Genomic DNA, 14,918 nt, shown 5'->3' with positions numbered 1-14,918 from the left:
CTTCGGAGTGACAACAAGCCTCGTTTCCCCCCTACTATGGAACGGGAGGATTCCTCCTCTTTTCAAAGCCCTCGTCAAACTCAATGCTAAGTTTGACTGCTCCCTTCGAGTGACAACAAGCCTTGTTTCCCCCTAATGTGGATCGGGGAGGATTCCTCCTCTTTTCAAAGCCCTCATCAAACTCGATGCTAAGTTTAGAACGCTAAGAGTAGGTGGTTTGGTTTTGGTTAGGCCAAAAGTAAAGTTTTCTGCTAAAAGCTCTGATAGTTAGGGAACTCAACACATTCTACTTGACCGAACCAAGTTGGCTCTTTGCTTTTTTATGGGATTTTCTAATGTATATTGCATGTGTTGTTTGTTTTTTATAGCTCTTGATTGTCTAACCTTTTTACGTTTTGCATTTGCAATGTCTCTCTTTTTTCTTTGGTATGCAATGTGGTAACAAGGTCTTGCTAGAACCGGTGGGCTAACCTTTCTATGGTTCTACATTTAGTTACTAATTAAGTTTGATTGCTCCTTCGAAGTGACATTAAGTTTTGTTAATGTCGACCCTTTTCTAAAGGATTTAGTTCACTGTGGCTAGACAAGAGGCTTCTAACTCATGTTTGACAAGATAAACTTTTAAAACCATCCCAGTTTCTAAAGAGTGCCTCATATCCTTTGTTACTCTATCTAGGCTAGGTTTGGACTAAGTGCGTCATAGGTAAGTCACGACAAAGCACAAGGAAGACAAAGCTAGAAAGTATCCATGCACTTATTTATTATACATGCAATCAAGCATTCACAACACACATACCATTTTCTCATCATGCATTCACATCTCAATAAGAAATAGCTAAAAGGAGCTTAAAACAAAAAAGACAGCACTTATGCTCAAATTTCAGCACATATACTCATCAAAATTCAGAATTTCACATCATAACCCGAGCTCAGTGCTCAAGGGTTGCCAATCATGCTTTTTATGCAAGATCTAATTAAGCTAAGAAGGTATAATGCTCATTATTGTATGGAAAGAATTCTGAAAAATTTTGAAATTTGGGCAAAATTTGAACCCCCAAGTTTACACTAAACATGCAAGCTAAGCAAGCTATTACCCACACCCACTCAAAAAATTGCTTTTTCTGTCCTAAAAGCTTTTGAAAATCAAAGTAAATGGAGAAAAATAAGGGGGGAACTTTGGACTCCCCTGGAAGGATCGACATCCTTGACTTTGGTTTGAAGCTTGCATGGATAAACCTTTTCATTGATTATTATTCATCCTTGTTCCTGAAAATCAAAGGAAATTCTCTCAATTTTATATATTACTAAAATTAGGATACATATAAGTCTTAACTAGTCTCATAGCACCCTCCATTCATCTTCCCCTACACTGGCTATGGTATCAAAATTCAATTAAGTAATACGTCTACTAACGAACTTGAAAACAAAACACATCACACTAAAAAACACAAACATCCTTTAACCCAACAGAAGCAGCTCTTTTTACCCTTGCACTCACTATCACATTACTATCATGTTTGTCAACTGTCAAACTAACTCTTTTAAGTTATTTAGTGTGACTACAAAGTTATGAACACCATAATCTTAATTAAAACCTTTTAATAAACAAATGCGAAGTTACTACTCAAAATGGCAAGGAATTCAAAAAACATGACAGCTATCCTAATTGGTTGAAAATGAGAAAAAGAAAGTTAGTGAGACAACCTGTTTGGACTACAAAGCCAGCAGATACGATTCCTCAAATTTGACCATTCACTCTCCATACTCCACAAGTCTTCAAGCACATGATGTGCCTTCTTTCAGATGAGCAACATCATTCCGATCTTAACAGTCAGAAGAGCAAATCAAATCAATCCTAGCATATTCACAAATCACAACTAAAAAGTACAAACATTACAAAATAAAACATGCAGCGATATCAACAAGCATTCTGATAAATAATTAGCCAACTAATTGACATTACAAAATAAATAAAGAAAAAAATCATTGGAAAGATCACTGCTTAAATGAAATTTGAAATATCTCCCAATAGTTTTGATCGGTTACCCGAGTTGTGAGAGTGATCGGTTGATATTGCGTGCTTCCTTCAAGCGCTCCCCAGCTGCACCTGTTAGCTTCTGCCTCCGGAACCAGCTACTTAAACCATCTGCCAGTCTCTGCACAATAAAATGATTATGAGCCTAAATTTTATAAGTACTAGTCCGTTGAATATAGAAACGTGATACTCATGCTTTTCCATCCTAAACAACAGAACTATCTGCACTTCGATTTACAAATTCATTGCCTTTTTCCGACAGTGCTCACAACTGTTAGTTGTTACAGGTATACTTCTTTTATTTATTTATTTATTTTTACTAAATTCAGTAATACCATATTCCAGATACTAGCAACATTATTTTAGCATTACCTTGGATCGGGATTCAGCAACACAGGTAAAAGCAGTATGTGATAGCGAACTCTCAGGAACGGTCGGGTTAGAAGAGGGAGGCCTAGGTGGAAGCGGGCTCTTCAGGATTTGGAATCGAAAACCGATCTGAGGGTGGAGAATTTTCTTTGGAAGACTTGGGTTTCCGAGGGGGTCTGCGGCCCTTGATTTCGGCACCGTTAAGGCTAGAAGAAGAAGAAAGTGGTGGATCGACGAGATGGGTATGTCGCAAGATAGAGTTTCTTGGCTGCTTCACGTTAGAGAGGAAGAGCGAAATTTTGGAGGTATAGGAAGAGCGAAACGGAATTTGAGAGATAGGAAATCGCAGGGTTTGAGGAAGACGAAGAAGAGAAGGGAGATGAGAGGCAGAGTAAACCGATGGAGAAGAAAAAGGGGAAAGAAATTTGAAATAAAAGAGACGTTGAGGTTGAAGAAGAGGGAAAAGAAAATTGACCGTGGAGGAGAGTTATTTAATTTTTGGATTAAATATTTTCTATGAAAATTAAAAAAGAAAAAGTTAAAAGGCAAATATTTTTTACTTTTTTTATTATTTATTCTATGAAAATTCAATAAAAAAAAGCATCTATATTTGCTTTTGTATGGTTCACATTTTTATTTATTTGACAAAAATCTAACTAAATTATCATTCATTTTGATCTAATATTGCAAATATAAATTTATATTTTGCATCTTAACTACTCTTTGGCATTTATAATATCATTGTTCCACACCTCAATTTTTTATTGTTGTCAAAAATAAACCTAATCCAAAATGAATTAGCAAATTAGGGAATAAATGTAATCATTGTTTTTGGAGTTTGAGTTCGACCGTGATTATTGTTGAATTAATTTTCACTTAGACATGCACATTTTGCTATTTTAGCAATTTAAATTTAAAATTTTCTTTTATCAAAAGTAAACCTCTTGTTTTAATGTTTTTCTGGTCATCCCTTTTAAATACAACTAATGACAAATGAATATAACAATTAAGAAATTCGTAGATATATAACAACATTTTAAACTAATTGCTGCAGTTATTTTAAATCACATATGTCATTCGCTTATAAGCCATAAGAGTCTATTAACGATATAAATCTATCACAAATATATTTTGCTACATTTACAATTTTTAAAAGATATTGTTATATACTTAATTATTATTCATAAAATTGCTAATCCATTATACTTACCCTAAGTTAAATGAATAATGTCAAAAGTAAGTTTACTACGAAGGTAATTTGTGTGACCCTTTTATCCTAACGTAGGAAGTTTGTTCCACTCCATACCATTATTGAACTAAGAAGATTAAGTGTGTATTAGTATGTTTAAACAAGTATAATTATAGCAAAATCTATGAGTGATATATTTATATTAGCAATACAATATGTGTTACATATGCAAATATTTTGTATCTAATCGTTGTATTTGCAATTAACTCCATTCAAATATACAAATATAAACATAACTCTTTAACCTGAGTTTAGCTAGGATCACAAACTACAAAAAGAAAGTATGAATATATTAATTTGTTTTTTTTTCTTTGAAGAAAATTTGGTGTGTAGCACATTATATATTTTTCTTTCCTTTAAAAAACAGTATTGATCTTATAATATACGGCCTTGCACAATGTATTCACCATAAAGATCATATAATTGTAGAGATGTATAGAAGGTCTGATAAACAACATAAACGAAAAGTTCTAATCCTTGAAATTGTAAACATTACCCATATCCTACAATAAAAGTCACATCAACTTGATATTTGTTGAAATTTAACAAAAATGAAAAGAAAGCAACGATAAACCAATGACGATGGAAGAAGATACAGTTTTCAAACACAACCAGCTATCCAAATTATTCATAATATGGTATTAGAAAATATATTGCAATTTGTAACCTCATAAGTTTATAAACAGAGTAAAAATTAAAGGAAATTTTTTTATCAAGCTTATATTAGGACTTTATACTACTTATATGTAATTCTTAAGTTTTCTTCTTTTAGCTATAAAAGACACAAATTAAGAAAAAAAATGACTTGATTGTCCATGTAAAGTTATGCCCCAACTTTTTTCTTCTAACTTAAGAAAAGGAACACCAACAAATATCTATCCCCATAAACTAAAAAGCATAGGAAAATGATAGTAAAAGTAAAATCAACTTTTTCTGTTATCTTTTTCCTTCATTCATTTACTTCTAATTGAAAATAAATCAAAAGTCTAAAACCGATCAAATTATTGAAAACGAAAAAACAAGAAACATAACAGTGTGGAGAGGTAGTTATTATCAAGTATTTGATTTTGTTTAATAGATTCCAGTTGTGACAACCACAACAATTGTATGCATGAAGTTCATCATTCAAACAGATTCTGACAACAAATTTCAACACATCTGCAAGGCGAAAGAAGATAGGAATTAGGATAACAAGGTAATTAGAACACTGAAATAAATTTTAAAAATAATTTTATTGCCGATTGCTACTATAAGCATAATTATCTGCTTGTATAATTGTCTTGCATGATCTGACAAATACATTATGGTATTTGATATTCCATTCAGGTTGTATCTTGCATGTTACCAACAAAATCATGTGCTTAGTGATAAATTACTCTTAGACTGAGAAATACTCGAAAAAAAATCAAGAGTAACAACTCTTAGTTTCCCAGAAAAATTGAAACAAAATCATGACAAACCAACAACAAGAACTTCATAAACTTGTCTGATGAAAGCAACTCAAGAACAGTCTCAATGCAGATCATACATGAGTTCTTTGCTAAATATTTCCAAAGGCTAAAAAGAGTTAAGGAAAAAAAGAAAAACAATAATTACCTGTAATTTTCGTTGGTTCATGATCTTCTCTTGTCATTCCCTCACTTTAATCTCATAACTGAAAAGGAAAAGAGGAGGGAGGGGTGATTAAACTCATGCATGTACATAATGTCGAAACCAGCAAAATTACCACCCTATTAACTATGAAAGTCTGGTTGTGGTCGAAGTAGGGTGAAAGTCAGTGTAGATTAGGATAGATGTCACCGTGAAGCTCACTGTCGGTTGGGGGAGAACATAAAAATTGACTTTTTCTTTTATAACAGGCTGACTGACCTACAGGCTGGGGTGAACTGGCTGGCAAGGAGGAAGTGACATGCTACCACTAGGTTGTGTTAGGTGTGAACAATGGACAATGGTGGCTAGAAGTGAGGGAAGGGCTTTGTCAAAGGGTCGTGCAGGGCTGAACTCCAACTGTCCAATATTAGTTTGTTCGCTTACTTTCTTTGTTTCACCCATATCAATGTCTGCAAAAATTCCCACAATATATAGAAATGGAAATAAAGATCCTTAAGTTCTTTGAGAAAAATCATAAATATAGCCACAAAATTTCTCCAATTATTTGTTACTTAAAAAAGTATAGAAATTGTCAACCAAGCTCAACTAACGCCTGTATGTATGTACTTAGAACCAAGAGGTCTCGGGTTTAAATCCCTCTACCCCGAATTTGTACTCATAAAAAGAAAAATACATAAATTGTATGAATGAGGTGCACATTCACGTAATTTATACGATGATGTGAGAAATGCTATGATTGTAATGGATGCTCATAGTTTGGCTCGTAGCAATAGAAAAGCCCGAATCTTATTCTCAAGTTGAGTCCTTTCTTCAGTGCAAAAAATGTGGTTTCCTGTCGGCTTGGGGAAAGATCAATTGCTGTCTCCACCTTGTTGACATTTCGCCCTGCATAATTATTGACAACGAGAAATAAATAGAAAGGTTATTCTACCATTTTTTTGGTTTTATGAGAACAAATTCAGAGAGCTAATTGCAAGCAATATTTGAAGTAAAGTTACACCTCCTGCGCCCCCAGATCTTGCAGTAGTCAGTTCAATGTCCTTCGGATCAATCACTACTTCAACTTCATCTGCCTAGATGCAATAATAACATAAGCTCAACAAATCAAGATAAACATAGCTGATCAAGATGCAAATGCAACGGAGAACAAAGTCAAATAAGAGAAATTATCATATCTAAATTGTTAACACTCCTACAGAGAAACAGTACGAACACTATGAATATCAACTATATATAAGGATAACTGTATAGTAATGCACTTGGATTTTCATGTTAAGGCACTGGTGTGATATGACAGAACATTTTAATCGGCCACTCCACATTAATCCATCATCTAGGTATTTTTAACAGAGAGATAGCTTTTCACATTATAATTGTTAATGGCAAAAATGGAGCACAATAGCATATCAGGGACCTATAAAGGAAATGGGGAAAGAATTAACATTAGACAACTGTCCAGGACAAACTTAGCAAATTCAGGTAATATTCTACCACACATTAGTCTGATTAACGCATGCAATTCTTATTTGACAAGTATCAGACAGTTCTTATTTCACAATTTATAGTGAACTTATGGAATAGTTTACCTCTAGCATGATGACTACTGTAGTCGTAGAAGTATGCATACGGCCCTGTGTTTCTGTTTGAGGAATACGTTGAACTCAATGAAAACCAGACTCTTATTTCGATTTACTGTAGACACGTTATCCTTTGATTTCTGTCACATAAGTTTCGTGTCCCCCCTTTTCAGCCAGAAAAGTAAACAACGAAAATTCTTCAATATATATACAGAAAGCACTAGGATATTGACTTCTGGGATGTCTGGAGGCACATACCTTAGAACTTGAAACAGGGAAAAACTTCCATGAATTCCGCTCACTGTATTTCTGGTACATACGGACATGTTATATAATTGGAAAAAATGAGTTAGAGAAGAAGAAACGACAATGTAGAAAAATGTATTTGAGAAAAGAAGGGGGTAAAATCAAAGCAGGACAGGAACGGAAGAGACATCAGAGTTTGGACTATGTAACTTGTAAGTTTTACAAAGCCTAACTATCCTATTCACTGTTCAATTTTCTATACACTTATAAGGCCTAAATTGTTGGTAAGAAAAGATTGGAGCATAGGTCACCTCTAATGGATTGATGAGAAAATTCAAAATTTAACATCTTAGTCGTATCTTTTGAATAAAAATAAAAATAAAGCCCATCTTAGTTGTAATTATGTAAAAAAAAAAAAAGACAATTAATGTGATTATTCATGAATTGATTTGGGTGGGCTATTTCAAGATAAAAGTACCAAACAAAAGACTAGAATGGGTTATTTAGTTATGTAATCACAACTGCCATTTCTCCTCCATAAGAAAAACAAACAATTTCTCTAAATTTCATCTATATATATATGTATTTATCAAATGAATCATATCAATAAGGACGGGAAACAACAAAGAAAAATTAAAATGGCCAATAACTCTTGTCTCATTATTATCTCTCTCGTTGGAGTTCTTTCGTTCACCATCATTTCAAATGTGGCATCATCTAATGACGTCGTTTCCACCATCTGTCCAAAAACCTCAAATCCACAATTTTGTTCAAGTGTGTTGAAATCTGCGGGCACTACAAATCTAAAAGGCTTGGCTGTATACACCTTAAACCTTGCTCATACAAATGCTGAAAAATCTTTGACTTAGCCAACTCACTGGCAAAAACCGCCACCAATCCTCAACTTAAGCAACGATATTCGTCTTGTGCTGAGAGCTATGATGAAGCTATTGGTGACATTGAAAATGCCCAAAAGGACTTGGCACTTGGGGACTTTAATGGTGTCAATATTGTAACTTCTGGTGCCATGACTAATATTGGTGACTGTCAGGATAAGTTCGCACAGCCGCCTAAGGATACATCGTTGCTTTTGAAGAATGGCAAGACTCTAAATGATATATGCAGCATTATTTTGGTTATATCCAATCTTCTTTGAAGGCTATGTCTTGAAGATTTTAATCAATAAATAAAATGAAGTTTAATTTTTAAAATAATAACATTACAGTGGGATGGTGATCGGAATTGATTACTTTGGTTAAAATTTAAAATTAGATAAAAAAAATCAATTAATAGATAATTCCAACTAATCAAAATAACTAAATAAAAGACGAGATTTGAAAATATAATATCCTAATAGACACTAATAGACTTATATTAATAGATAATTTCCTGCCGATGAAAAATTACTAAAGTTGTACTATATTTTATAAATATTTTAACATAAACACTAATTAAAGTTGGGTTTAGTAGCAAAAAGTTACAAATTTATGGACACCTTCTTTTAGGGAAAAAATACAGAGTAATATTACCTTGACATGATGTAAACTAAATTTTCAGCGTTGAAATCTCTACTATATTAAATGCGCTCGTGGAGAAAAAAATTATATACATCTATTTTATTCTTAAATTGTCGAAAAAATTTATATTACTTTTTGTGATCTAACGTAGTTGTGACTTTTCTATTGTAAGTGTCCATTTTAATGTTTGGAAAGAAGATTTTTCCAATTTTTTAGTTTACAAAATAAAGTTCTATATTTTAAAAAATAAAACCTTATGTCGAATATGTGTAACTAATATTGATAGGATGTGACTAGTTGATCTTCGAGATACGATGCATTCTGTTTAGAGTGGAGATGGTTGCACACACATCAAATTGGTGCATTGATTCCTCCAAACTTACATGTAAAATGTACGTGTAAAAGAAAAACAAAATAAACTCTTGCAGTTACACATTAGAAAAAAAAAACGTCACGAAATCCCAAAGTTCAAAAGAAAACAAACACACACAAAAGGGGATTTAATTGATTCAAAGTAGTAACGAATTAATGGTGAAAAATTGCATCATTTCTTGTGATTTCACATTGACATATTAGAATAAAAAATTATCGTATTCTTATATATTGACAATATTGGATCACAATATTAATACATTAATTCAATTATTTAATTACTACAACAATGAATTTCTTTTTCTTTTTTAAATAATAATTTTACCATTAATATTGTATAATATTTGTTTATTATATGCTAAAGCATATTTAAAAATTAAATAGAATTAAGATATTTCACGTGAATATGTGCACGTGTTTCAATTGAAAAGATTGAAACAATAGTCACAAATGATTTTTTCATAAAACAAAACATTTGTAACCAAATCTAAATATGCACTTTCATAATAAAGGACCAAAACTCATATTGCGTAGAATTGAGCATGGTTTAAATGAAATTATTAAGAAAATACTTACACTTCACACCAGGTTTTTTGGCAACATATATAGTGAGAAAATTCAAAATTTACCCTCTTACTTGTATCTTTTCAATAAAAAAGTGCATCTTAGTTGTAATTATGTCAAAATAAAATAAAAAAAAGAACCCGTCAATTAACATGGTTATTCATTAATTGATTTGGGTGAACTTTTTGAAGATAAAAATTCCCTATTCTGGTGGTTGAGGAGCTTTTCGATGAATTAAATGGAGCAAACTGGTTTTCAAAGATTGATTTAAAGGCGGGGTTCCATCAGATCAAAATGTGTGGAGAAGACATCGAAAAAACAGCATTTCGAACACATGATGGACACTATGAATTTATGGTTATGGCATTCGGCTTAACTAATGCCACATCCACTTTCCAAGCTCTAATGAACTCAATATTTAAACCATTTTTGCAGAAGTTCATATTAGTATTTTTCGACGACATACTAATCTACAGTGAGAACTTGGAAAATCATCTGAAGCACATTGGGTTAGCATTGGAAATCCTGAGAAAGAATGAGTTATATGCAAACCAGAAGAAGTGCAGCTTCGCGCAAGAACGTATTGATTATTTGGGTCATATCATTTCAGGACAAGAAGTTGAAGTGAACCCCGAGAAAATCAGAGCAATCAGGGAATGGCCTATACCCAGTAATATAAGAGAGGTACGAGGATTACTAGGCCTCACCTGTTACTAAAGAAAGTTCGTTCAGCACTATGGCTTCATTGTCGCACCATTGACTCAACTACTTGGGAAAGGGGGATTCCAGTGGACTGAGGAGTCTAAGGAGGCATTCCAACAACTACAGAATGCCATGATGACCCTGCCCGTTTTGGTGTTGCCTGATTTCAATGCCACCTTTGAAATGGAAACAGATGCATCGAGATATAGGGTAGGAGTCGTACTCGTCCAAGCCAAGCGCCCCATAGCATACTTTAGCCATACGTTAGCCTTAAGAGATAGGGCCAAGCCTGTATATGAAAGGGAATTAATGGCAGTAATCTTGCCTGTGCAACGATGGCGACCATATCTGTTGGAAAGAAAATTTATTGTGAAGACCGATCAGAAATCCTTGAAGTTCTTATTACAACAAAGAGTGATACAGCTTCAGTATCAGAAATGGGTAGCGAAGCTAACGGGATACTCATTTGAGGTGGTCTACAAACCCGGCTTGGAGAATAAAGCAGCAGACGCCTTGTCTTGGATGCCTCCTACAGTTAACCTCGGTAGCATAACAGCTCCTACATTGGTTGACATTCTGGTGATTAAAAAGGAAGTCGAAGCGGATGAAAAGTTGAGCAAAATAATGGAAGAGCTACAAGCAATGGAAGAAGGAACAGAGGGTAAATTCTCCATCCGAAAAGGTATGTTAAGATATAAGGATAAGTTTGTGCTGTCCAAAACATCTACATTGATACCCACAATCCTACATACTTACCATGATTCGGTACTTGGAGACCATTCTGGATTTTTACGCACATACAAACGACAAACTGGTGAGCTATATTGGAAGGAATGAAGGCGGATGTTGAGAAGTATTGTGAGGAATGTGTAATATGTCAGAAGAACAACTCCCTAGCACTATCCCCACCGGACTGCTGCTGTCCCTGGACAGTCCAAACAATATTTGGAGCGATATATCTATGGACTTTATCGAGGGCTTACCAAGATCGAATGGTTTCGAAGTCATCTTTGTAGTGGTGGACAGATTCAGCAAATATATTTGTTAAGGAGATTGTCCGACTTCATGGCTTTCCCAAATCGATAGTGTCCGACCGAGATAAGGTATTCTTGAGCAACTTTTGGCAAGAAATGTTCAAAATGGCAGGCACCCGATTAAATCGAAGCACCGCTTATCACCCTCAGTCGGATGGGAAAACTGAGGTGGTTAATAGGGGAGTGGAGACGTATCTGCGATGTTTTTGTGGAGAACGGCCTAAGGAATGGTCAAAATGGATACATTGGGCTGAATATTGGTACAACACTACTTTTTAGAGATCCGTAGGGGTCACTCCATTTCAGGCTATCTATGGACGTATGCCACCACCATTGATGTTTTATGGTGACCGGGACACTCCAAACACTACCTTAAACGAATAGCTCAAGGCATGAGTTGAAATTCTGGGAGTCCTAAAAGAACACTAATTCGTCGCACAGGACAAGATGAAAAATAACGTAGACTTGAAGCGTCATGATGTGGAGTATGCAGTTGGCGATATGGTCTTCCTGAAGATTAGGCCCTATAGACAGATCTCATTACGACAAAAGAAAAATGAGAAACTATCCCCCAAGTTCTTTGGGCCTTATACGATTGTGGAACGCATCATACTGGTTGCGTATAAGCTAGAGTTGCCAGCATCCGCTTCCATCCATCCAGTGTTTCATGTGTCCCAACTCAAAAAAATGGTTGGTGATCATCAACTTGTACAGACAGACATGCTGCCTTACGTTACTGAAACTCATGAGTGGAAATCTATACCGGAGGAAATATCTGGGTACTCGAAGAATAAAAGAGGAAGCTGTGAGGTTTTGATTAAATGGCAAGGTCTCCCTCCTCATGAGGCAACGTGGGAAGATTATGACAAGCTCCAGTACAGCCTAGAAGCAAAAAGAAAGGCGTTAAACATAACACAGGCCGGCAAAATCATACTCAGAACAGAATATATTCTATACTGACATTATTTTAGATATGCTCAGAATCATGCTTCTGCCTCAAAAAGTCAAAATAGCTAGAGAGAGAGAGAAAGAGAGATGAACAAAAGGATTTTGGAACTTCCTCTTTGTGAGTGTGTGTGTGTGGCAGCTGTAAATTAATTTCCTATGAGTTTCCTTAACACAAATGTTGTAGGGTCAAGCGGATTATCCCGTGAGATTAGTCGAGGTGTGTGAGCTGGCCTAGACACTCACAAATATCAAGAAAAAGAAAACCTTGCCACCCATCCACTTTGCAACAAAGATTCATGAAATTAAGGGGTAAAAGGAAAAAGGTATAGAAGCGGATAGCATCTTGGCTTCTTATTAAAATGGAATAGTGTAACCAGACCTGGAATTTGTAAAGCATCCATCCCAGGTAATTCTTCCAATTTCAATCCTCCAACCCTCTTCCTAACACAAGTAAATTAGAGACAACTTATCAAATAGAAGACCAACAGTCAACATAGGAATAAAAGTGCACATTATCATGAGGTATGAACAAATAATAAAGATGTACATAAGTCGCTAAAATCATACTCAGAACAGAATATATTCTGACATTATTTTAGATATGCTCAAAATCATGCTTTTCAAAAAGTCAAAATAAGTTAGAGAGAGAGAGAGAGAAAGAGAGATGTACAAAGGATTTTGGAACTTCCTCTTTGTGAGTGTGTGTGTGTGTGGCAGCTGTAAATTAATTTCCTATGAGTTTCCTTAACACCCAAATGTTGTAGGGTCAAGCGGATTATGTGAGATTAGTCGAGGGTGTGTGAGCTTGCCTAGACATCACAAATATCAAGAAAAAGAAAACTTGCCACCCATCCACTTTGGAACAAAGATTCATGAAATTAAGGGGTAAAAGAAAAAGGTATAGAAGCGGATAGCATCTTGGCTTCTTATTAAAATGGAATAGTGTAACCAGACCTGGAATTTGTAAAGCATCCATCCCAGATAATTCTTCCAATTTCAATCCTCCAACCCTCTTCCTAACACAATTAAATTAGAGACAACTTATCAAATAGAAGACCAACAGCCAACATAGGAATAAAAGTGCACATTATCATGAGGTATGAACAAATAAATTAAAGATGTACATAAGTCGCTAAATCATACTCAAACAGAATATATTCTATACGACATTATTTTAGATATGCTCAGAATCATGCTTTGCCTCAAAAGTCAAATAAGTAAGAGAGAGAGAGAGAAAGAGAGATGACAAAGGATTTTGGAACTTCCTCTTTGTGAGTGTGTGTGTGTGTGTGTGGCAGCTGTTGTGGGGCACCTCTTCAACTTATACTGAGACAGTCTTGAAGCAAATAACTCCAATTCTTGGGGATCAGCAATTCTTTCCTGTTCTGCCGTCCAGACACGTACTACTCCATCTAAACAAGCTGTGACAATATCTCCATTTTCCAAAAACTTGGCATCCCAAACGCAACCAGGATGCTCAATGCTCTAGACACAAATTCCATCTGCAACAAAATAATCCAACTTCGTGATACTAAAATGCTATTAGGGTTTAGGGTTTATAAATAATTATAGTATAATAAACATAATTCAAATTTAAAAATCAAGCTACAAAAAAAAAAAAAAAAACCCACTCTCTTAAAGAAATTCAATTCAACACATAAACTTTAGCCAACTTCAACACCCCTTCAGGGCTTCACCAGTCCTTCGCCTTTCCACTAAAAGTTAGTCATCTCTTCCCAACCAAATGCTCCATCAAACAGACTTCAAATAGATAGAGAAACATTTCTCATAAATACATGAAAGGTTCAACTCACAAACTCGGTTTGGCCACAGTGAAGGATCTTAAACGAAGCTCAGTATCTCAGAATTATGATAGAACACCACAGCAGTGTTCGTATATGTTGATATAATATGAAAACTTACACGAATTATTGAGACTCTTCGTGGATCAATAGAGTATTGATCGCGATTACAGATTCAAAGCAAAAATTACTCAAACTAATAGCAACCAAATAAAAGACTCAAGAACAATTCAAAGATGAACTTGGACCCTCTGCTTTCCCTCTCTCAAGGAGTAATGCAGATTTCCTTCCTCAAAGTTCCATACCCCTCCCTCTGTAGCTTCCTTTCTTTTATCTCTTTCCTCTAACTCCCGGCCCTACCAAAGTGGTCCCCCCTGGTAGGTTCTTGTTTCACCTGCAAAAGATTCAACCCACACCCACACAAATACAAAGAATATTTCCAGCACACTCACAAACACAGTACAATGGAGAGAAGCTGATATATGTGTGTATATATATTCAATATGGAATCATAAGCTTCAACCAAGTAAGAGGGCTGCTCTCTCCCCAATGAACAACGTTCATTCAAAATACATAATAACCAAGATAATCAACCCTAGCAAAAAACGCCTATATATATATTCCCTTTCTGCTGCTGCCACGTGTTGTTAGGACCACTGGTCATCCTAACAACCATGTTGTCTAGGTGGAATTTTTATTTTTACCCCTCCTTTGGTAAACTTGGGTGATTGGAGGCCTAGTGTAACGGACATACTTGTCCAAGGTGTGTTTACCTATGGCCGTATGCTCCGATTAGCCCCAATTTATCTTGTCTTTATGTCTTGTATGTAGTTTAGGTAGTTGCTTTAAATTTCAAGTCGATATGCTTGGGTGTGACGTTTCGGCATTTTCA

The 14,918-nt window shown here is 35.0% G+C and overlaps 3 long non-coding RNA genes across 3 annotated transcripts; all 3 read right to left on the bottom strand.

The window, feature by feature from the left end:
• Positions 1-1,213: 1,213 nt before the first annotated feature.
• Positions 1,214-2,532, bottom strand: LOC116405833. The gene is made up of 4 exons (XR_004218925.1): positions 2,408-2,532; positions 2,047-2,156; positions 1,705-1,823; positions 1,214-1,266 (listed from the first exon to the last, which is right to left on the bottom strand). It is a non-coding gene; the product is annotated as an uncharacterized LOC116405833 (long non-coding RNA).
• Positions 2,533-5,524: 2,992 nt separating this feature from the next.
• Positions 5,525-7,944, bottom strand: LOC116405835. Its single transcript, XR_004218927.1, has 4 exons — positions 7,100-7,944; positions 6,851-7,006; positions 6,265-6,337; positions 5,525-6,149 (listed from the first exon to the last, which is right to left on the bottom strand). It is a non-coding gene; the product is annotated as an uncharacterized LOC116405835 (long non-coding RNA).
• Positions 7,945-11,151: 3,207 nt separating this feature from the next.
• On the bottom strand, positions 11,152-14,329 carry LOC116405834. Its single transcript, XR_004218926.1, has 4 exons — positions 13,537-14,329; positions 13,179-13,240; positions 12,604-12,665; positions 11,152-12,158 (listed from the first exon to the last, which is right to left on the bottom strand). It is a non-coding gene; the product is annotated as an uncharacterized LOC116405834 (long non-coding RNA).
• Positions 14,330-14,918: the final 589 nt, after the last annotated feature.

This window comes from Cucumis sativus, unplaced genomic scaffold (genome assembly GCF_000004075.3).
Source record: "Cucumis sativus cultivar 9930 unplaced genomic scaffold, Cucumber_9930_V3 scaffold31, whole genome shotgun sequence".
In the NCBI taxonomy this organism is placed as follows: Eukaryota; Viridiplantae; Streptophyta; class Magnoliopsida; order Cucurbitales; family Cucurbitaceae; genus Cucumis; species Cucumis sativus.
Note: the sequence above shows the minus strand (reverse complement) of the source record. Positions and strands in the feature narration are given on the sequence as shown.